The sequence below is a fragment of the Rattus rattus genome, chromosome 5, assembly GCF_011064425.1.
Source record: "Rattus rattus isolate New Zealand chromosome 5, Rrattus_CSIRO_v1, whole genome shotgun sequence".
Taxonomy (NCBI): Eukaryota; Metazoa; Chordata; class Mammalia; order Rodentia; family Muridae; genus Rattus; species Rattus rattus.
The window spans coordinates 119391445-119416103 of NC_046158.1; the positions used below are offsets into that span (position 1 = coordinate 119391445).

Sequence of the window (24659 nt, forward strand, 5' to 3'; positions counted from 1 at the left end):
GAAACTCCATCACAATCATACAGAGATTTATCTTCTCGGTAACTCTAAATCCTGTCAAGTTGACAACCAATATCACATATGTTGTCTTTCACTTTAGTAATTAGTGTGTCTGAAAGTCTCTTAAGGAAGACCCCAGACTCAGATAGTGTGCAAAGACAAAGAGTGTTTATTCTGCAGAAACAACCAGCATGCGGGGGTCAACCATTTTCAAAATGTCAACCTCTGACAAAGGCCCACAGGTCTTCTTATAGGGAACTAGGGGAATTCTCTAAAAGAATTAGGTATTCTAAAATTTCACTGGTGGATGCTAGGGGTGCACAGATGGTCAGTGGTCTATATTTCTATGTCATAAATGTTTAACCATAGGATGAGACAGGTTGCCCGGCACAGATGGCTCATTCTAAGATAAGATATTTCCCCATTTTTGTTTTTATCTCAGGCTGTTCTTTGGAAGGGGGTTTTATGACCTTGTTTCTGGGTTTTATGGTCAGTTCCTGGAGCTGGTGCCTATGGCCTTCTTTTCAAAACTCAGTCCTGGTCTTTAAATGGAGACAAATGGGCTTTATGTTGTCCTTTCAGTACCAGGTTTCTGAGCAGAGTGATGACCAAGTAATGTGATTCATGAATCTGGAGTTCAGGGGAGGAATTCTGTCTTGTGCATATACCTAAGAGCCAGAGACAAAAGCAACAGCTCATATTCAAACCCATGAGACTAAAGGAAGGAGTGATGAAGTAAGAAGAAAGCGTCAGGGCAGGACATGGAGAAGCATACCTGTGATCATAAAACTTGGAAAGTGGAGGCAGGAGGGTCAGGCCTTTAAGACCATCCGCTGCTACCTAGGAGGTTCAAGGCCACCTTGACCTTTGTGAAATCTTGTCTCAAAGAATCAGTATATGAAAAGAAGTGTTGCTGGGCAGTGGCAATGCCCTCTTTAGTCCCTACTTCCTGAGGTAGAAACAGGTGGATCTCTTTGTCCTCGGGCTAGCCTGGTCTACAAAACAAGTTCAGATCAGCCACACATTTTACACAGAGAAACACTGTCTTGAAAAACCAAACAGAAAATAAAATAAAAAAGAAAGGAAAGAAAGAAAAGAAGTGTCAAAAAGTTTAGCATATATTCCATGTATATATTGCTGTACTCACTCCCTCAGTGAGCCAAAAAATGAAATAAAAACAAAGGCATAATTAAAAGGAAATGGAAACCATATATAGTTAATGGAAGCTCTGGCATGATATGAACATTAAGAAATACATACATACATATGTATCTATATTAGGCTTCTAGCAACTCTTGGCTGAGCCAGATTCCAAATGCTACCAGCAGAACACTACCATCACATTCAGGTACATTCTTATGATGCTATACAATATATACCGAAAGAACTGTTCTAGGATGTAATATACCTCGGACCACCAAGAGTGGAGCTCAGGCTCAGTCAGGAGAGGTCACTGAGATGCTCCCATCACACAAAGGGAATACATATGTGTACTAAATGTTTTTACCTGACTGAATATCAGAACAATGTCCCAAATAGTAGAAGGTGAATATAGTAAGTCTGCAGACTTAGACTTCTTGTGAGTGACTACGTGTTGGAAGCCCTGTTGGGCTCCAGGAAAACCGTGTGCTTGAATATAGAGACAAGATGGTAAACCATACCATGCAAGCCCATTTATTTGAAACCTTTGCTCATTCTCCTTGTATCAGCAGAGTGAAATACACCAGGATGGAGTACCTCATGGCTGGATTTTGGGAGGTTGTGGAATTTGTAGGAGGTGGGGTTTAACTGGTAAAATTAGGTCACTGTGGCTTACCTTTGACCATCGTCAAAGGCCTTTGACCCTTCCCTGGTTCTGGAATTTTTTGCTTCCTGGCTCACTGCCTCATGCTCCTACCTGCATCCTTGCCTCACCATGATGGGTAAAAATCACTCTGAAACCATGGGTCAAATTAACCTCTCCTGATTCAGTTGTTTCTGCAGGAATTTGTCACTGCAGCGCATGAGTAGCTAGTTAGTCCAGAGCTTACAGACTCCTAGAAGTTACATTTGATTCATGAGGATTCTTTAATTGCCTATGCGGAAGCTTTGAAGTGTGCATCAGATCTTTTCCTCTTCTGAGGTATTCATTGACTGCTGCAGATCACCTTCTAAGTACTGCTTTCACTATATTCCACACGTTTAGTAAGTTTGTATTTTCATTTAGTTTAATTTTTTTGAGGTTTATTCTTTGATCCCTGTGTTTTTAAGAAGTGTGTTGTTTACAAATATACTAGGATTGGTTGACAAGATTATCTTTCTGTTATTGGCCTCTAACTTAATTCCAAATTGGTCTGAGAGTGGTAATTGTATAATTTCTATTCTTTTAAATTTGTTAAGACATATTTGATGACATAGAATGTATCTGTCTTCATGGATTTCCTATTTGAGCATGAGTAGGATAAATTAGCGTTGTTTGACAGTGTAATCTATAGATAGAAACTTCTTGTAGGTAACTGATGATGCTGTTGGACTTAATTATATACTTCTTTACTTCCTGTCCCCTGGATCTGTCTATTGTTGAGATAGGGCTATTGAAGTCTCACTACAATAAAGAATTTGTCTAGTCCCTGGGTGTTCTAGAAGAGTGTGCCTCACATATCTTCATGGCCTGTTATTAGATGCATGCACAGTAAAGGTTATTGGGGCTGGGAATATAGCTCAGTTGGTAGAATGCTGCCCAGTATGCACAAAAGCCTGAGCTCAGTTTCCAGAACCACATAAACTGAACATGGCGGTAGATGTTTATAATCAGAGAATCTCAGGTCAAGGTTATTCTTGGGCTACAGAGTAAGTTCCAGGCTGGGCTGGACTATGAGACTCTGCTTTTTAATAATAATAGAATAATAACAATGATGATGATAATAAGAGTAATAATAATAATAATGGGGCTAAAATATGGGTCAGCTATTAAGAACACTTGTTATGGGTTGAGGATTTAGCTCAGTGGTAGAGCGCTTGCCTAGCAAACGCAAGGCCCCGGATTCGGTCCCCAGCTCCGAAAAATAGAAAAAAGAAAAAAAAAACAAAAAAACAAAAAAACAAAAAAAAGAACACTTGTTATTCTTGCAGAGGGCCTGGGGTTGATTTCCAGCATCCATTTGGTGACTCACAACCATCTGTAACTCCTGTTCCTCCAGATCCAGTGCACTCTGACCTCCCTAGGTGCCAGGCACACATGTGGCACACAAACATATGTCAGGAAAAACACTTTTTTCACATAAAATAAATAAATCTTAAAAAAATTAAAAAGGGACATAATTATGTCTTCTTACAATGTTCATTCTTTATCAGAGTGCACCACCCCTCTCCATCCCTGAGAAGTCCCCTGGCAGGTCTGTGCTGTGTGAAGTCACTGCACTACTTCTATTTCTTGACTAGTGTGATCATGGTGGATCCCTCAGTACCCATCCCCCACCCCCACCCCCACTCCGCCTTTATGAGATGCTTTGGATGGAAGCCAAGACTCCAGGCAAGAATTCTGCCACTGCTCTACACTGTGCACACTGTGGACATATATGGCTTTATATTTAAAATGCACACAGATAGCATATATCTGGGTCTTAGGCTTTGACAACTTTGTCTTTTGATGTATTCAGGGCATGGATTCAAGAGATAGCACTCTCACTGGCGTAACAGCTACTGTACTTGTTTTCTCTTGCTGCCCTTGTTTGATTTTCTCCTGTGTCTCTCTTCCATACTTTTCCTGCATTGTGATTTTGATTAAAATAAAAACCCTTAATTCCATTTTCTTCCTCTTCATTTCATATAACGTCTGTATTCATAGACTTTTTCTTAAAGTATTTATAGTAATAATAAAATATTCCCAATTCCTCTCTTTTGATACTTGTATCATTCTGATATTGTCATTGTTATATTCAAAGAACTGTTATGTTGAATAACAATCAAGAATTTTTTAAAAGGGCTGGCTCAGTGGTTAAGAGCACTGACTGCTCTCCCAGAGGTCCTGAGTTCAATTCTCAGCAACCACATGGTGGTCACAACCATCTGTAATGGGATCTGATGCCCTCTTCTGGTGTGTCTGAGCTACAGTGCACTCATACATAAATAAATATTAAGAAGAAAGAAGGAAAAAAAGAAAATTATCCATGTTTTCTTGATCCCCAGACACGTTGGCAGCTGATGTTGGTTGGAGATTGCCCTGGACATAATGCAGGAAGGTGGTGACTGCAAAGAAAACAAAAGACTTTCTGGAGTCAATCAACTCCAGGCTCCATTTTTTAAAATGAAAAATGGAAAGTACATGCTGGAATACAAATTCTGAAGATGATCAGGCAAGACAAAGTAAAATTGATTATCTTTACCAATGACAGCCTAAGGAACTCTGAGACAGGATACCATACTACGTTGGCTAAAACTAGTATCAATCACACTAATAATATTGAATTGGGCACATCGTGCAGAAAATACTACAGAGTATACACACAGGCTATCATTGACCCAGGTGATTCTGATATTATTAGAGGCCTGCCAAAACAGATTGTTGAGAAGTAAACCAGGAATGTTTTCCTTACATAGAACTTTGTCAGAGTTCCTTTAGGAAAGAAGGAAGGAAGGAAGGAAGGAAGGAAGGAAGGAAGGAGGGAAGGAAGGAAGGAGGGAAGGAAGGAAGAAAATGGCCTACAACCTTGCCTATAGCCTAATCTGATAGAGGCATTTTCTCAGTTGGCATTGCCTCCTCTGAGATGACTAGCCTGTGTCAAGTTGACTTATCAGTAGCCAGAACAGGAAGCTCCCTAGAGTCTGATGATTTGGACTCAGTCTGTAGGAAGTCTGCCGAATGCATGGACTAGACATAGATTCAGCCCTGAGCTTCGTTCACAAACCTGCACAGACCTTTGAACTTTGACTTTGTTCCTGTTTGTTGTTTGTTTGCCATGCAGAGAGCAGATACTGAGCAACGCCCCCTACCCCCACTCTCCAGTCACTGCTAGGATCCTGTGGCAAGTCACTTCCCTCCCAAAACTAGAGACCAGAAGTCCCTTCTTATTTTACTCAGAGACACTGGGAAAATGTTAACATCTAAAGACTATAATAAGCAGCTAAACTTGAGAACAATAGTCCAATCATCCCCAAATCTTGTGGATTGTAAAAGAAAGATCAAGGTAGCCACCTTGTGGTTGCTGGGAATTGAACGCAGGACCCATGGAAGAGCAGTCAGTGCTGTTAACGACTGAGTCATCATTCTAGTCCCAAATAATCATGATTTTGACTCCAACAAACCTTGAATAGTAGCAGAAGTTGGGGGTTAGAAAGTCCAGAAAAACTCAAATGAAAAAGATTACTTTTTCTGAAGTATTTTTTAAGTGTGGGTACTGTATGTACGTGAGGGTCAGTACATGTGCCAGGAAGCATGTGTGGAGGTCAGAGCACATTCCCAGAAGTCAGTTCTCTCCTTCTGCCTGGGATGCAGTTCTGGTCATCAGGCTTCCATAGGATGCATTTGAACCTGCTGAACCATCTCACTATTACACAACTTTTAAAAAGTTTTATTTGTGGCTCTCTTCTCCTTCCTGTTCCAGAGATCGCTGCATCTTCGTGTGCAGTGCCAGCCTCGTCCCGTAGACAAGATGGTGAAGGTCAGTTTGAACGGATTTGGCTGTATTGGGCACCCAGTTACCAGGGCTGCCTTCTCTGGATCTGGCAAAGTGGAGATTGTTGCCATCAATGACCCCTTCATTGACCTCAACTACGTGGTCTACATGTTCCAGTATGACTCTACCCATGGCAAATTCAATGGCACAGCCAAGCCTGAGAATGGGAAGCTTGTCATCAATAGGAAGCCCATCATCATCTTCCAGGAGAGAGATCCTCCTAATATCAAATGGGTGACGCTGGTGCTGAGTATGTCGTGGAGTCTACTGGCATCTTTAACACCATGGAGAAGGCCAGGGCCCACTTGAGGGTTGTCATCTCTGCCCCTTCGGCCAATGCCCTCATGTTTGTGATGGGTATGAACCACGAGAAATATGACAACTCGCCAAGATTGTCAGCAATGCATCCTGCACCACCAACTGCTTAGCCCCCCCTGGTCAATGTCATCCATGACAACTTTGGCATCGTGGAAGGGCTCATGACTGCAGTCCTTGCCATCACTGCCACTCAGAAGACTGCTGATGGCCCCTCTGGAAAGCTGTGGCGTGATGGCCATGGGGCAGCCCAGAACATTATCCATGTATCCACTGGTGCTGCCGAGGCTGTGGGTAAGGTCATCCCAGAGCTGAACGGGAAGCTCACTGGCATGGCCTTCCGTGCTTCTACCCTCAATGTATCCATTTTGGATCTGACATGCCGCCTGGAGAAACCTGCCAAGTATGATGACATCAAGAAGGTGGTGAAGCAGGCATCTGAGGGCCCATTAAAGGGCATCCTGGGCTACACTGCGGACCAGGTTGTCTCCCGTGACTTCAACGGCAACTCCCACTCTTCCACCTTTGATGCTGGGGCTGGCATTGCTCTCAATGACAACATTGTAAAGCTTGTTTTCTGTTATGACAATGAATATGGCTACAGCAACAGGATGGAAGACCTCATGGCCTACATGGCCTTCAAGGAGTAAGAAACCCTGGACCACCCACCCCAGCCCAGCAAGGATACTGAGAGCAAGAGAGAGGCCTTCAGTTGCTGAGGAGTCCCCATCCCAACTCAGCCCCCAACACTGAGCATCTTCCTCACAATTCCATCCCAGACCCCCATAATAACAGGAGGGGTCTAGGAAGCTGTCCCTACTCTCTTAAATTCCATCAATAAAATTTGCTGCACCCACAAAAACATGTATTTATTTACTTATTTATTTATGTGTGGGTGTGTTTGTGTGTGCTTGTGTGCCTGCTCATGTATTTCACAGCTAGATACACACCCCTACAGAAGTCAAAGCTCAAATCTTTGGACTGTGCTCTCTTTTTCCACCATGGGTTCCCAAAATCAAATTTAGGAGGTTAGGCTTGCCCAGCAAACTTTGATCTGGTGAGCTATCTCACCAGCAAGGCGAAAGACTTTAATGCTTACTTGCTAGTCACTATTTTCTGTTTCCAATATCCTACTCCCCAGAATCAGGCCAAATGAAATCCTATAGTTAAATTTTCAAAGAAGTGAGAACTGTCTTTGCACAGAAGACTGTGCATATGGACCTAGGAAATAAAAGGACAAAAAAAAAAAAAAAAAGGAAATAAGGAAGAGGTGAGCAGAGTGAGGTGAAGAAACTGCAGGGAACTTACCCATCTGCCAGTAGAAAGAGGTAGCCAGAGGAGAGCCTGTTTCTGACAGGATGGTTTGCTTCTGATGTACAAATTAAGACATAACAGGTATCACCATTCATACCGGTATCCTTACCATTTTCTAGGCAGATGAAGAAGGATAAGGAGTTCAAAGCCAGTCTCTCACAAAAGACCATGACACAAAGAAGCAAACAACAGGGGAAACAATGCCCAAGTTAGGTATCTTATGCCACCAAGAAAAATGTCAGGGCCAGGAATGGGTTACATCTTCTTAAAGCATTGGCCAGATGTCTCCCCTGGATCCCCTCAAACATCACAGGCTATTGAATGTTCTCCACAACATGATGGTAAGGTCCTATTGATGAAGACAACACTTATGTATGTCACTAAACATGGCGGTGGAGCCTATTGACTAGTGTTGATGCAACTGGGAAGCTCTCTTCATGTTACCACAGGAAAAAGGTAATCAATATCAGCCAGCTACAAACCCTCCTGGTGACCTACTATATCAGCCTGCCTGTGAGACATTCTGGTGCACTAGTAGAACCAATGTTCTAGTAGTTTATGGAGGCAACCAATACCCCCATTTGGATTTAAGGTCCACTTTATGAGATGTCTCTCGAACTTGACACGAATGAAATGTCCAAGAACCTGAGACTAGAAATGTGATGGGTCTAGGAGAAACCCTAATGGTATTTATTATTCTGCTAAAGGAACATAGCAATAACATGACTGCTGAAGAAAAACTGTGTCTATCCAGAGGCCAGTACCTTGCTCAGCCTCGTCAGAGAAGCTTGTTCTCCAAGTAGATGGGAACTAGAGAGAGGCCCACAACTGAACAGTGAGTGATGCCACATGAACTTACAGAGATGTGGCAGTGTGCACAAGGCTTGCACAGGTTCAAACCATATGGGCTCCCAGAACCTAGAGGAGGAAGTGGATATGGGACCCCACCTCTAGCCAAGGAACTATCTGCAACTGATAACCACTGGCAGAGAGAAAACCAATTTTCTCCAATGGCGTGTCCCTGGGTATAGCAGCATTCCAGAACAGGCCTCGTGTTCAGGATCAGCTGACCGGTACAAAATAAACGCAAGGGAGGTTTTTGTGAATTTTCTGTCTTATTTTGCTTTGTTTGGACATTTTTCCCCCTTACCCAAGTTTTGCTTGTTTGTTTGATTTTTTGGGGGGAAAAAAGACTATTAGGCTTTTCACGATTTTCTTAGATTTATTTATTTATTTTATGTACTGTAGCTGTCTGTCTTCAGACACCCTCGAAGAGGGCACCAGATCCCATTACAGATGGTTGTGAGCCACCATGTGATTGCTGGGAATTGAACTCCAGACCTTTGGAAGAGCATTCAGTGATCTAACGGCTAAGCCATCTCTTCATCTCTAGCTTTTCAGTTTTTATTCTTGCAATTTTCTATGACCTTTGAAATTATTTCCAAATAAAAATTTAACTTTTTATTGATTTTTTTCTGAATGTCACATTATGCACACCAATCCCACTTATTTTCCCATCCCTTTGCATGTATAGTGTAATCTTGCAACCTCTCCCTGAAAAATCAAATAAGATAGAATTAAAAAAAAAAAAGAAACAAGAAAGAAAAACAAATCTTGTGGTGGATGCTGTAGTATGTCGCAGTGTGTCGCACAGTATGCCCTTTTGTTCACACATCTTTACTTACAAATGTTCTTGGCAATGAGTCGTTGATCTGGTCTCTGGCTTGTGCTATACCCCAATATCAGACCCTCATGGGGACTCCTCAGATGTCCTGCTGTTGCTGTGTCATGGAGATCCTGCAGCGTTGGTTCTGCAGGAGCAGCCTTTTCGCACACTCAGCAGATCATAGATGGCATAGATGTTGGGTGGGCCAAATTAAAACCCGGGATCTGGCATGGGTGGTAGTTGAGTTGGTCAGTCTGCCAGGGCAAGCTCTCCAGCACTGCCCAAGCTAGCGCACCCAATGCTGCTGACAGCAAGGGGCAGGGTGAGGTCTCCCTTGGGCTAGCTCACTGGTGACCCATGTACACCAGGGTCAGCTCTACTGTGTTGGGTGAAGTGCAGGGATGGCCTTCCCAAGTGCTGCGTCCAGTGAGGGGCAGGGCTAGCTCTCACACTCTCATGATCTCAGGGCTAGCTCTGGTGAAGGGGTGGGAGGCACCTCTCCTTTACCCAAGCCACCCCACAGCCAATAAGGAGTGGGGCCAGCTCTCCTGTGCTCATGCCCTTAGAGCTGGCTTACCAGTCTGCTGTCTCCCATCAGGGTCAGCTCTACTGTGTTGCCCAGGAGAGAGATGGGGCCAGCTCTTCTGAGAGTGGTGGCCAGTGAGGGGTGGGACTAGCTCAGTACAGTGTTTCAGGTAGCAGTCTAGACCAGGGACAGCTGCATGGTTTTTGGTGATAACATGGGCCTGGGACATCAACACAGACCCTGACTGCACAGACCTATGAACACAGACTCACATATGGCCCGCAGCAGAAACATGGGGCCAGATATCTCTATGACCTCAGGTAGTAACACAGGCCATGAAGATTAGTATGTTGCCATCCCCAACACACACACACACACACACACACACACACACACACACACACACACACACACACACAGAGAGAGAGAGAGAGAGAGAGAGAGAGAGAGAGAGAGAGATCAGCACTGCACTCAGAGATCCACATGGTCTCTAGTAGTGGTCCAGATCATGGATATATGCTTGGCCTTCGGTGGTAACAACTCAGGCCACAGACCTTGACACAGAACCCAGATGTAGCAGGACCACAACCCCAGACATGACCCTTGGAGACAGTCCCCGGGACCTCACCATGGCCTCCTCAGATCTGCATTTCGCCACCACTAAGTCTCCAGTTCTAACTTTCTCCACAGTGTACAAACCTCTTGGCTTCTCCTTCTCTTCCTTCTCTTCACTACGTCCTTTGTCTTTCCCATGTCTCTGTCACACATTCACCTATCATAGTGGCATGCAAGGCAGGTGCTTGAGAGTCTATCTTCAGGTTGCCCAGGTGAGCAGGACCTGTTATTTCTGGTTTTGTTTCTTATTTGTGTTTGTTTGTTTGTTTGTTTGTTTGGCTGTTTAGTTTGTATTGGAAGAGAGAGGGAGAGAAAAAAAGCATTAAAGTTGGGTAGATGGGGAATGAGAAGGATCTGGGAGGAGTTGGGAAAGGGGTAAAATGAGATCAAAATACATTGTATAAAAATCAATAAAAAGTAAGCAAAAATTAAAATAAAAGAACAGTTAGATCTGAGCGCATGGTCTGCAGAACTTTATCTCTCCTCCCGTGAAGTGTCTGGAGAGCGGTGCTCTCAAATCCGGTCTGGGTCTCATTCTAGAATTCGAAATCTTCCAAACAAGTTTCCAAATTCATGCTTTTGATGGAGCTCACTTCCCAGAATTTGGTCCTAGCCTTTTCCAACTGCAGAATATGAATCAGAATCAAAGCTGATGACTCTGAAAAATAAAACTTAATGTGATGTTTTGTCCTTAGAGAATAAAGTATGCGGTGAAGTGCTCTTCTGATGCCTTTCACAGTAATCGCCATAAACTCAGCAGAAAGCAATTAGATTTCCTCTGAAAGAGAGAACACACACCTCACATCACACACGCTAGCGCGCGCACACACACACACACACACACACAAAACACACTCACATCACACACGCTAGCGCGCGCGCACACACACACACACACACAGACACAGACACACACACACACACACACACACACACACACACACAGTCCGGGGAGTCCAGGGCCAGGAGCTACTACAAATGTTCTTGTTTTTAAAGAGAATGTGTTCTGACCTTATTTCTAAAGAACTTAGCATATGTGGCTTGGGTTTATTTTCCATTTGCTAATTACCAGTTCCTTGTCATCAGGATTTATCATTATTATTATTGGTGACTGAATCATCCTTTTCCACAAAATCTATTTTCCAGGCTCACCCGCCTGAAGGCTGGCTCGTGGTCCACCCCTGAGTGCCAACACAAGCCTTTCAGATGAGTCTTTTTTGCATTTCCCTGTCAAATCCTTTTGCTATCCAAGCTGAGACCGAAAGTCTTCTTTGAACAACTGCCTGCTTTTACATTTTGCTGCACTGACATTCGTCTTACTCTCAAACCAAAGCATTTTTTCCATTCTTCTGAGACCAGGTCAGATACACTTTAATAAGACATCATGGAAGAAATAGACTTGGCTGTAGTCTGCTGTCTTCCAGGACAGACCTGTGAACTCTCAATCTTGCAAATAAATGGATTGCCAGGAAAGTTTTGGAGACCCACATCCTCCCTGTACTCATAAAATAAGAGGGCAAGGGAAATTCTAATCAATATTCTAGCATAGAGCCACTTCAAATATGTATTCAATTTTTTAAATTAAAGCTATTTTTTTAATTTTAGGGTCTAGTTAAGAGCACTTGCTGCTCTTCCAGAAGATCTGATTCCATTTCCTGTCATTTACGTCAGGCAACACAACTCCAGTTCCAGGGGATCTAATACCTACTTCTGGACTTCATGAGTGCCCACACTCACGTGCACGCGCCTCTCCCATATGGGCATAATTAAAAATAAATGTTAAAATGTACAGATTAAAAATGTTATACTTTGAGATAAATTCTAGCAGTAGTGCTGTAGCAGTATCCATGTGTGTCTTAGTTACAGTTTCTATTGTTCTGACAAAACACTGTGACAAAAAAAGCAAGTGAGGGATGAAAGGGTTTGTTCAGCTTATACTTCTATATAACTGTTTGTCGCCAAGGAAGCCAGGACAGGAACTCACACAGGGCAGGAACCTGAAGGCAGGAGCGGATGCAGAGGCCATGGAGGGGTGCTGCTTTAGTGACTTGCTTCACATGGCTTGCTCAGCCTATAGTCTTACAGAACCCAGGACCACCAATGCCCAGGGATGCCATCCCCACGATGTGCTGGGCCTTTCCCCATTGATCACTAATCGAGAAAATGTCTTATAGTTGGATTTCATGGAGGTATTTCCTCAACTGAGATTTCTTTCTGTAATGACTCTAGCTTGTGTCAAGTGGACACAAAACAAGCCAGTACAAGGTGCCTTTATATCTTTTACTTGGTTTCTCAAAGGTTAACAACTTACATGGCTGAGCTGGTAAGCTTTTGTAGTTGACTTGACACAACCTAGAGTCATGTAGGACTAGAGACCCTTAGCTAGAAGTTGCACAGATCAAACTGGCCCAAGACCTTGCCTCAATCAAGGGATAGCCTTGATTGAGGACTGCTATGGGAGGGCCCAGTCTATTGTTGGCAGCGTCATCCCTAGGCAGGTGGTTTCTGCTTGAGTTCCTTCCTTAATCTCTCAATAGTTGTGACATGGCCTGAGCCAAATAAACCTCCAACTCACAGAGATCCTCCTGCCTCTGCCTCCCAAGCACTAGGATTAAAGGCGTGTGCCCTCACTGCCCAGCTTTAAAAAAAAAAAAAACACTTTTGGCAATTTTATGCATTTGAAAGTATGGACTTTTAGTTGACTATCAATTTGAGGAATAACTGATAATTATTGATAATTATCAATAATTAATAATTGTCCTTAAAGAATAGTCTCTATTCTTGAAATGGCTAAGTGGGTAAAGCTTTCTGTGTAAAGCCTGGTGTTCTGAGTCCAATCCACAGGACACACGTAACCATAAAAGTAGAAGGGACGAACCAACTTCACAGAATTGCCCTCTGGGCACTACATGCCCTGCCCTACAATAACAAATAAACATTGAAAAAAAAATAGCTTCTCTCTTCTATGTCCTTCTCATTGGAATTCTGAGGTAGTTCTCTATTTGTGAGCAAATGCACGTTGGGGGGCGGGTTGTATGATGAAATCAGATTCTTATTTCCTTCACAGGTAAGAGAGTTCCTGAGCAACTGGGAAGCTGTCACAGGGACCCCAGTAAGCAGGACAGATCATATTTCTGCTTCAGTGAGGAGAAGACAGGCATGTTCCCTTCTTTTGGAATTAGGGCATAAACATCTAAGCAGAAGTATGTTTCAATGGTTGGGGGTGGTACACACTTTCAATCTCAGCATTCAGAAAACAAAGGCAGGCAGATCCCTATGAATTCAAGTCCAGCCTGGTCTATTTAATTAGTTCAAGACAAGTCAGAACTACATAGTGAAATCCTGTCTCCAAATCAACCAACCAGTCAACCAGCCAACCAACTAATCAATCAAAAGTATGTTTTGGGGTTAACACACTCTACACCAAGGGCTTTAGCCTAAACCTCTCTGCTTATATGTTAAAAATAGATATTACATTTAATATATTTATATTTATATTATTTAGTATATTATATTTAATCATTACAATTAATAGCTATAACGGTGTTTAGTCACTGTTTTAAGAACAATGTATTATCCACTATACCTAGTGTGCTTATGACAATATATGGGAGGTGGAAACACGTTCTATTTTATTAACCAATCACATTTTTAAAATGCACTGCAGGGGTTCAATAAACATTTATTTTTGTAAATAGTAAATTTACCCAGAAAAGGTGTGAATTTCATTATTTGAGTTCCTTGGTCAAGATGAACCTGAAGAGGTATCTTTGACATTGCAGTTCCCTAACCCAATAAGCTCTTGGAATTTTGTTTTCTTTCATTTGGTTTTTGAAACCAAAAACCAAAAACCAAAAAAAAAAAAAATCTAGCATGTTCATACATGCTAGTAAAAGCACACTAACTATATTCCTAGCCCAAAGCTTAGGGTTTTGACTGGGTCTGTTTTGAGCTGGATTTCCAGGGAGAATTGGCAACAGGAAAAACCCGATATATTTTGGAGCTAAATCTTGAGCAGCAAAAATGGTAAATCTGTTAGCATCTGACAGCCTACCTCAATAGACCTGGTAATATTTGGGAGGGTTATGAGTTACTCTATATAGAAGTACTTGGGGACCTCAACATAATTATATAAATGTGTTACAACTATGAGAACAACAGAGTTTCAGGGACCAAGAAACTACTACTTTTATGTAGTCAGAAAATCACTTGGATAGAATCTCAGGACTCAGGATGTAAAACTGTTAGGATCAGGAGTTCAAAGCTAGCCTTGACTATGTGAGACTCTGTCTTAAGCACACATAAGACAGTCATACTAGCTGCCCAAAATTTCCCCCACAGGGGCAGGACACAACTGGTATCCTGGGGGTAAGTGTATGAGAGAGGATTCTGGGAAGCGCTGATTCACAGTTTTAAAATATGAGCTTGAAATGAGGGCCAGGGGCGAAAAACACAAACCCAGACTTCATCCTTTCATAGTAGGAGGCCAAGAAAATGTCAATTCCTTATCAAAGTCTCCCAGACACTCTAGTGGCACAGTTAGGACCAGAAACCAAAGCCTCTGGGCTCCGAACCCCACAGACCTTCCAGTGTACACATGTGTGATCTCTCCTTGTCTGGTGGGTTTTTTTACTCTTTTTTTTCTCTAAATTTTTGAAGATAAATTGAAGTTTTAGAGATCCAGTATGAAATCCCCATTTCAGTAGTTGACTGATGGAACTCTGCAGACAAGGAGAGAGAGGGGGAAGAAAGTCTCACCCCAGTGTTCCAGGTTTTTTCCTGCCCAGAAAACCTCAAGAGTTCAAGGCACTGGCGGCCATCAGTGCTTCGAAGGCCTGAAACATTTTCTTCCAGAGTCTTCTGGCTCTGAGGTTTTTAAATTACATTGGTCTTGAATTAATTCCTAAAGACTTTTCATAAACACTGAATGCTGTAATAAAAGAAAATGGAAAGGAGGGAAAGAAACTCTCAAAGTACAAGGGAAAAGAAAGCATCCACTCGAGTGTGTGGAACTCGAGAAACACATTCGTCAGGGATGGTTGGCTGAGTAGAAGCCATTGGTGACCTATTGAAGAGCTGGGGTCTACTCGTCAGAAAGCTATTAACAGAATGGCCAGCCCTTGGTGAAAGTGCAAAGGGGGTAATACCACCTTTGGCACCTCTAATCTGTCCCTCTGTGACCTTCTTGTAGCCATCATCCTCTCGTTCTCACGTCCTCATGATTGGCTCTCAATCTCTTCACAGCCTTTGAAATGAGAGAAATGTCAACTTGGCAGTTATATGAAGGCCTGAGGCTCTGAAACTTTACTACTGAGTCACTTGACTTCCTCTGTTGGAGATGTCTCATCCGAGGTCAGAGGACAGCCAAGGCTGTGGTTTGGATATGATTTGTACCGGAAAGGTTTATGTGTTGGAACCCTGGTGTGGTGAGGAAAAGGTGGAAACGTTTAAGATGCAGGCATTAGGCTGTTAGAGTTCCTGGTCTTGAAAAGTCCCCAGCCTTGGTGTTTTCTTTTAGCAATTTAAACCCGACCAAAATATCACAGGGGAATACCACATACGTGACTCACCAATGATAGAGTTCATCCTATCTCTGTGGAAGGGACTAGAACAAGGCTGAAAAGCCATTCCAGTTTCTGATCTCCCCACTGATTGGCCAAATTTGTAATGAGACTTGCATTGTAATATCTTCTATTTAATCCTTGTCATCTCCCCTTTCTTTCCTCATGCCTTTATTTGAAGGACACTCCCCAATCGATGACTCATGGATCCATTGCTGTGTGTGTGGCATTTTATTGGTAAAATTCTATAGGGTACATGACATGTTTTCTTACTGATATCTATTTTACATGCATACTGTGGATGCGGCTCATTCATGGAGTAGCATGTAAGACTGCGCTCAATGATCAGTATTGCAAAATTTAAAAACATCAAGTATTTACTAATGGAATGAATGTATGCAGATGGCCAGACTAAAGTGCCCCAGCCATGATTTGAGTTTCTGGATATCACTTAGCCTGAAGACCTACTCTTGATCATTCCAGTTAGATGAGACGATGTGTTTTCCTTTTGTGTATATGAGTGTGCCAGTTTGAACTGGATTTTAGGTAGAAGACTATGAAATTAGAAAAAAAAATCTGAAATTCTGGTATACCGTAACAAGACCAGTGGTTCTAAACCTTCCTAATGCTGTGACCCTACAATACAGTTCCTCACATTATAGTGACCCTGACCATAAAATTACTTCGTTGCTACTTCATAACTGTAATTTTTCTGCTGATCCACAGGATAACTGATATTCGACCCCAGGGTTGAGAACTGGTACATAAGAGCCTGGAAAGCTACCAAATGTCTCTGAACCTCTTTCTAAGCAGAATACAGTAAAACTACAACCCTGCCTGCCTCATATGAAGAAGGTACAATCATAGTATAAACCCATGTAAATGTAACAGTCGGTATGTCAGTCGCTTTGTAGACATTTTTACCAGAGTCGAGTCCACCTGACTTGTATTTAGGCAGGTTCTGACTTACAACAGGTCCCACCTATAGATGTTTTTCCTGTTGCCTTGATATTTAAGGGTTGAAACAATGGTTCTATGATAATATTTACTGGTTCAACCTATTTTTTTTTTTTTTTTCGGAGCTGGGGACCGAACCCAGGGCCTTGCGCTTGCTAGGCAAGCGCTCTACCACTGAGCTAAATCCCCAACCTCCTGTTGCCTTGATAAAACCCTCTGCTAAAGCAACTTAAAGAAGGAAGGGGCTACTTTTAACTCATAGTTCAATGTAAATCCCATTACACTGGGAAGCTCAAAGCAGCTTTCATATAATGTCCATAATCAAGAAGAGAGAGCAGTACTGATGCTAACCGGCTCCCCTTCACAATATCATACTATTCAGGATCCTTTGCACAGGGTACAGTCCTGCCCACAATTAAGATGGGTCATCCCCTCTTGATCAGCATCTCAAAACAGGCAAGAATGTCCAAGGCTCATGGCCTAGAAGTCCACCTCTCAGGTGATTCCAGATCCTGCCATACTGAACGTTAATATTAACAATCAAGGCTGTTGGATGGATTCATGCCACGAAAGCCTGATGACCCAAGTGTAATACCCAGAACCCAGGTAAGGATTCATAGGTGCTCATTGACAATCAAGGAACCTGCATGGGTCTACCTAGGCCCTCTGCATACACAGTTTTTTAAAGGATTTATTTATCTATTATATATAAGTACACTGTAGCTGTCTTCAGGCACACCAGAAGAGGGCATCAGATCTCATTACAGATGGTTGTGAGCCACCATGTGGTTGCTGGGAATTGAACTCAGGACCTGTGGAAGAGCAGTCAGTACTCTTAACCACTGAGTCATCTCTCCAGCCCGTGCATACGTGTTATAGCTGGGTAGCTTACTGCTTGTGTGAGACTCCTAACAGAGGGAACAGGGAGCTGTTTCTGACATTTTTACCTGCTTTGAGAACCGTTGTCACCCAGCCTTAATATGAGGAGAGGTGCCTAGTCTTACTTGATAACCATGTTTGGTTAATATTTCTGGGAGGCCAGCCCTTTTCTGAATGGAAATGGAGGAGTGGTGGGGAGGGAGGAGGTGGAGGGGACAATGGAGAGGGCTGGGAATGGAGGGGGGGAAACTGCAGTCAGGATGTAATGTATGAGAGAATTTAAAAAAATTAAAAATCACAGACACACACACACACACACACACACACACACACACACAATCACACGCTCCAAGGAAAGGAAAGAAGAAATGGAGTAGGGAGGAACAGAGGGAGACGGGGCAGAGGGCGTGGGAGGGGGAGACGCAGCCCCACGCTGCTGCCCATAACTGCCTGGGATATTTTCAAGGACTTCGACTAAAGATTTCTGTTTGGTCCCTTGCTTTGGGTGTTTTCCTCTGTTCTGTTTCCATGTTCATTTTCCTTTCCTTTTATTTCATTGAGGTGAGAATTATGCAGCACAACACTAATCATTTTAATATAAACAATTCAGTGACCAGAAGTCACTTCATGGTATTGTACAATATCCATCCATTTTTATCTACTTTCAAAATGTTTGCATCATTCCACAAGGAAAGGCTATTAAGCCGTTACTTGCTCACCTGCTCTCACCTACTCAAAATCTGTTTTTTGCCTATCTTGGATATCTCAAATAAATGAAATTGTTCAATATTTGTCCTGGCAATGGCTTAAAGGTGGTTCAATCATTAACATGCTTCACTGCAAGCCTGAGGACCTGAGTTCAATCCCCAGCACCCATGTAAAATGTAAGGCATAGTGATATGCCCTTGGAATCCGATCACTGGTGAGGCAGAAACACGATTATCCCAGGAGCCCTCTAGCCGAGGTGTGCAGCCTCATTGGTGAGTTTCAAGCCAATGAGAGACCCTGCCTCGAAGGAAGTGGACAGAGTTCCTGCAGTTGGCATCCAAGATTGTCCTTTGGTTTCTACATGCATTCACCACACTCTTGCATGTCAGAACACATACATATGCATATGTGCATAAAGATATTTCTCCTCTGCATGCCTTATTTAATTTGGCATGATGTTTTCAAAGCTTATCCATTTTGTGTCATGAGCCAGTGATTCTTTTCTTCTTATGGCCATATATTATTTCACTGTTTAACTTGTTCACGGTAAAATTTGTTTAGTCATTCATATACCGACATATCTGTGCTTGTTTGCAGCATTTGGCTATTGTGTCATTGCAACAGACATGGACATGCATGCATTAGATTTCATGAAATATTGCTTTGCTTGTGTTTGTGTGAGTATTTGTGTATTTGACCCAATATTTATGTGGAAGTCAGAGGATGACTCTTTAGAAGTTGACTCTTCCCGCTGGGCTGATGCAAGGTCTCTCTCATTTCAGTCTCACAGCATACCACAGGCTAGCTGAACGAGACTTCTTCCTCTCCGTTCTTCCTTCCTTGCTTTAAGAATGCTGGAATCACAAATGTGTCCCACTACATCCAGTTTTTTGACATGGGTACTGACAATCAAACTCAGATCATAGGTGTAGCACACCCTTTTATCTGCAGAGCCATTTTACAAGCCAGAGCTCATGAAATCTTAATGTCCACTGATGCTTAAATTCACAGCGGAAGCACACTCAATCTTAGACTTCTTAGGTCCAAGAGTAAATTCCCCCAGGCTCCAGCTACTTTAGATCGAATTTTTGTCAACTTGAAAGAATACTGACCACTAAAAAAACTTTGAAACGTCTTTGCAAGTTCGGTCTTTGGATCTATAGAAAGCACCCTGCTCGTGAAGAATACTTTGAAACAGGACCAAGTAAACTTCTCTGAAGTTCAAGTTTCCCCTGTTCTCAAGGAAACTTGAATAAGAATTGGAAACATTTCTGAACTACTGGAATGAGCTCGGCTAAGCATAGAACATTCCTGAGCCATGTCTTACCACCACAGTGGGAAAATCATCGCAGAGCCCGGAACCAGGAGCTTAGTGCAAGCCAGAGTGAAGAGTGGGGTGGGAGGCACTTGGGATTAGAAGTTCAAAAACCAGATCTCTCCTAAGTCAACAGGTAGTCATTTTTAGCACCCCATCTGCTCACAAGTCCTCAGCTGCTCTCTCTCTCTCTTTACTCTTACCATTTGCTTCCTGTCATCCATGTTTCGTCTCTTGTGGTCAGTGGAATGTCAGTGTTTTCTTTTCAAAGGGCTTCTAGGAATTGCCTCCGGCTTGCTTGGTTAAATCCTCTGCCGCACACACTTCTTCAAAAGGACATAGCGTCTGGAGAAAACCAGAATAGGGAGAGAGCATAACTGCTGATAACTCATCTTTAAAGAGCAGCAGGGCTCTGGTTCGTATTGATCTTGGCTTACCTGGCTAATGAGAACACAAACTGGATCTGAGCCCTTCCGGCTCCCTGACCCCAGGAGCTGATGTGATGGGTGGGAGATAATTTCGTATCTCTGTCATTTTTGTTTTTCTAATTACTTACTCTTTGGGACTATTGTGGGTTGAGAATCACATTCCTGACTCCAGACAACACAGGAGCAAGGAATTCTAATTCAGTGTGGGTTTTCGCTTAAGTTAGGGTCAATTTAGGAACTGTCAGTCATTTTAGAGGAATGATGTCTGAAGAGTCATGCTTGGAGAAGACAAGGAAGAGAGGGAGGAAGAGGAAGAAATGGGGAGGAGAGATTTTCTTGGCTTGTGTTATTAAAGGTGAGGACTTTGACTTGGGGTTCCACTTAAGTGACCCGAAGATACCCAAGGACCTGACCTCTTTTCATCTCTCCACACCGGCAAGATCAAAATGGTTGCTCCAAGCCCTCAGAGTTTCATGCTGGCTTTCTGTCACACGAAAGAAAAGCGTTCAGAATTTTCTCTAAGATATTTGAATCCTGTGATATAGGTCACATACTTGTCTCTGCCACAGTCATGTAGCCACCGGCAAGGAATAGGAGGTATTTTGGTGGCTGGATGACACTAGGTGACCTGGCCACCAGAACTGAAGTCAGAGCTCCCTAGCTCAACTCCCGGACCACCAGATTCCCAAGAAGAAACTTTGAGCTACTGACACAGGAAGTGATTACACTGGAGGAATCAATAAATGCCCAAGTTCATCTCCCAGGGGCTGGACTCCTCTGTGCCTTAATAATTTTCCACATTCTCATGAGTTGATAGATATCCTGTGATTAAAACACCTTGACTAAAACCAACCGAGAAGGCTGGAGGGAGATGGCTCAGCATTCAGGAGCACTGACTACTCCTCCACTGGATCAGAGTTTGGATCCCAGCGCATATCAGGCCATCCATAACCACCTATAAAACCAGTTCCAGGGTCACTCATGCTCTTTTCTGGCCTCCATAGGTACTGTGTGTACATGTCGCATAGATACATGTGCAGGCAAAACACCAATACATGTAAAGTGAAGAGAGCATTTCAAAGCAATTTAGGGGAGGAAAGGTCTGTGTTCAGCTTGCAAGTTATAGTCCATCATTGAGGAGTGTCAGGCAGGAATTAAAAACAGGAACTAGAAGAAGAAACCATGGTGATATACTGATTGCTCATTCACTCGTAGGCTCATGCTTTCTCATGCCAAGGCTACTTGTCCAGGGGATGGTGCTGCCCACAGTGGGCTGGTTCCTTACACGTCAATTAACAATGGAGACAATAATCTGCCAGAGGCATCTCACAAGGCAGTCTCATCAGGGCCATATAGTTGAGACCCCTTTCTAAGATGACTCCGGGCTATGTCAAGTGGACAGTTACAGCTAATAAGGACAGTTGGGTTCTGTTATTTAGAGTTACTAAGAAGAGCAAGAGAAGCAAAGCCACCCGGGAGCTTACGTTTATGGAAGAACACAGTGGGATTTGTCTCAGGAACGCCCAGTTTGTGCAAGGGGACAATGACAGTTTAAGCTGCCGGCATGGTCCTGCCCCACCGTTCTGCTCTCCATAGCAGAGCCGGCGTCGTCCGCTCTTCTCCAGGGAAGTCTTTGTTCTGATGATGTGAGCAATTCGACAACTAGAATCTGCTTCTAGTTTACAAGTCATAAAAGATGCTTCAGCAGCAGCTACTGACTTAACTGTAACTCAACAGAAATGATAGGAACGGTTGGAGGGAAACAGACTTAGCGGCTGTTCTATAGTCCTGTGTGTTTCCGGTAGCATCGAAGGTCAAGTTTCAGCAATATTTCTCTAAAAGGCACTTGGCAAGTGTTTTGCTGATTGAAAAGCTATGATTCACCAGACAGATAACTATCATCAACGTGACGATAACTGGGTGGCTTACCACTCTCGCCATGAGCCAGGCAGGTTTGAACTGGGTCATGTTGTGTGGCTTCATCATAACACACACTGTAAGCTACCATTGAGTGTGACAAAGCAGCCGTGGTGGCTGAAATGGTCTGGACCCCTGCATGCTTGATGTTGGTGTGATATTCCACAGTGGTTTGGTGGACAGTGAGAGGTGTCAGGATGTCCCATAGCTATTAATCTATGAACTATTTGTTCGGTCTGGGAGAAGTTACATAATTTCCAGAAACCAAGTATCAGGTTTCTACACTGGTGAAATGAAAGGAAATGCTTACCCTACTTACTTTTCGAAGTTATTAAAAATATGTGTCTTGGGTTCTTTCAAACAGTTTGATGTTTTTTTAAGGCAGAATGAAAAATATTTATATGGGGAAAAATGCCAGTGCCTCCAGAGAAATTTAGTGAATGGTTTATCCTGCAAAATGTACCCTTACACAGTGTACATTTTGTACATCAAGTGCAAAAATTCAACCCAACAGGAAGTGCAGATTCTCCAGTACCCCAAAGCAGTGTGAATGGAGGTAATAATACTTCTTATTCTATGTGTTGACAACTCCCAGCTGTAAGTTTTGACCTAAAGAGCCCAATAGGAGTCCACACTATAAAAAATAAGTTTGCTTTTAAAGTGAGATCTAATGCTAAGTCAAACAATGAACGAGACATTGGGAGCCAGGCACTGAGATCTAAACTTTCTAAAGCAGAACAAGTGTACCTAATGGGATAGCTCAGAACATGAAAGTTTTATATGTGGTTTGTTATTTTGGTTTTGTTTGTTTGTTTGTTTGTTTGTTGTTTGTTTGTTTTTTGAGACAGGATCCCACTAGTAGCCCTGGCTGTCCTGGAAATCACTATGTAGACCAGGTTAGCTATAACTCATGGAGGTCCACTTGCCCTCGTCTTCCAAGTGATAGAACCACAGGAATGGGTCGTCATGTCCAGCGCTGTAAATGTGGTTACCCCTGATGAGGAGATCCTCACATACACCAAATAATGCTATGTAACCGTGTTCTCCAACTTAATTGGTCAATAAAAAAGCTAAAGTCTGTGATTGGCAGTGGATAGAAGCAGATGGGTTTTCAGTTCTCTGGCTGAAGGTAGCAGGTATAGAGAGGACAAAGGAGAGATTAGGGGAGGAGGAAGCTGCCATGCGAGGAGATGGACCATGAGTATGTGGCCTGGAAAAACAGCAAGTAACAAGGGACATAGGCTGTGGTGCAAGTTAGAATAACTCTAAAACCCAATGTAGGCTACAGTTTATGAACAAAATATCTGGTTTGTGTGTCTTTTATCTGGGCTAGCTAGAATATATAATCCATTATCTGTCCAGAAGTTTTGGATATGCAGGCAGGACCAGCCCCTCCATGTGGCTCAGCAGTTCATAGATGGAGTAGATGTTGGGGTGGACCGACTCAAAATCCTGGATCTTGGGCCTGAATGTAGCCGTCAACCCACCAGTTCTCCCACACTCCGTCACTAAGGCCAGTTCTCCAGCACTGCCCTGGCTAGATCATCCAGCAGGGCCACCTCTCCTGACCTCATGCACCTGGGGCTGGCTCTCTCTACCTGCCAGAGACAGCAAAACCTAGGTGGTGGGAGGGCACCTCTCCCTCATTCATGCCACCATGTGGCAGACAAGGGACAGGACCAGCTCTCTTGTGCTCATGCCTTCTGTCAGGCTTACCCTTAGGGCCAGCTCTACTGTACAGGTCAGATGAAGAGCAGGGCCCATTCTCCTGAGTGCTGTGGCCAGTGAAGGGTGGGGCCAGCTGTGTACATCCCTTGGATATCATCATGGTCTCAGGCAACAGCCTTGACCAGGGATGTCCACATGCCTTTGATGGTAATATGGGACATGGACATAGACACACTCTCCTGCTGCATGCTCATGAAACCAGACATGGTCCTCAGGGGCAGCACAGGACAGGACTTCATCATGAACTCAGGAGGCATATTAGGCTACTCACAATAGGCTGTTTCTCTCCACCTTCATATCTCCAGATCTGCTTTTATAGCGCTCAAGCAGTCCGGCTTCGCTTTCTCTCCTGTCTCTTCATCCCATACTTGTACACCTTAGTGATTTGTGCTGTGGATGGGAACATAATGGCAGGGCCATTGGCTGTCTTCAAATGTTTGTCCAACCCTAAGATTCCAAAGGAAATAAATCTCTGGCCAAAGCTAAACACAGCACGGTAAAACTGGGATTCAACATAGTCATCCAGTCTCAGGGCTGAACCGCCACCACAACCAACTAGAGAGATGAGCAGATAGGTCAACGGTGAGAAGTAAACAGAGCAGGACATGTCCAGTCAACTGTGGGTCTCCGCTCTGCAGGTTCTGCTCTTCTTCCTGAGTTAGGATGCAGCTCTGGGAGTCACAGGTACTCATACAATGGTCAGGTTCTCTCAAAGGAAGACGGCGTAGACCCAATGGAGCTTGCCCTTATTACTGGGCCTACTGATGGGCAGTCCAATCCACCATTTCCCAACGAGGAAGAACAGCAACCACCTTCACGACTCCAGTTCTGCCTCGCTTCACGGCGTCTTCTTTTCCATTGTCACCACCTATTTGCTTGCTTCCTTCTCTCCTGTCACTCACACCTACTCACTTCCTGCTGCACAGGGCTATTGTCTCTGCACTTCCTGAGAAAATGGGGCTTGATTACAATTATTTCTTACAGTTCTTGATTTGATCTTGGTTTATTTAAAGACATTTGCAAGCTATCCAGACTAAAACAAAAACCAAATAGGTAGGTACCTAGGGAAAGCGAGTATC

General features: G+C 43.3%; 1 pseudogene; it reads left to right on the top strand.

Moving 5' to 3' along the window:
• Window positions 1-5615: 5615 nt before the first annotated feature.
• On the top strand, window positions 5616-6616 carry LOC116900655 (annotated as a pseudogene).
• Window positions 6617-24659: the final 18043 nt, after the last annotated feature.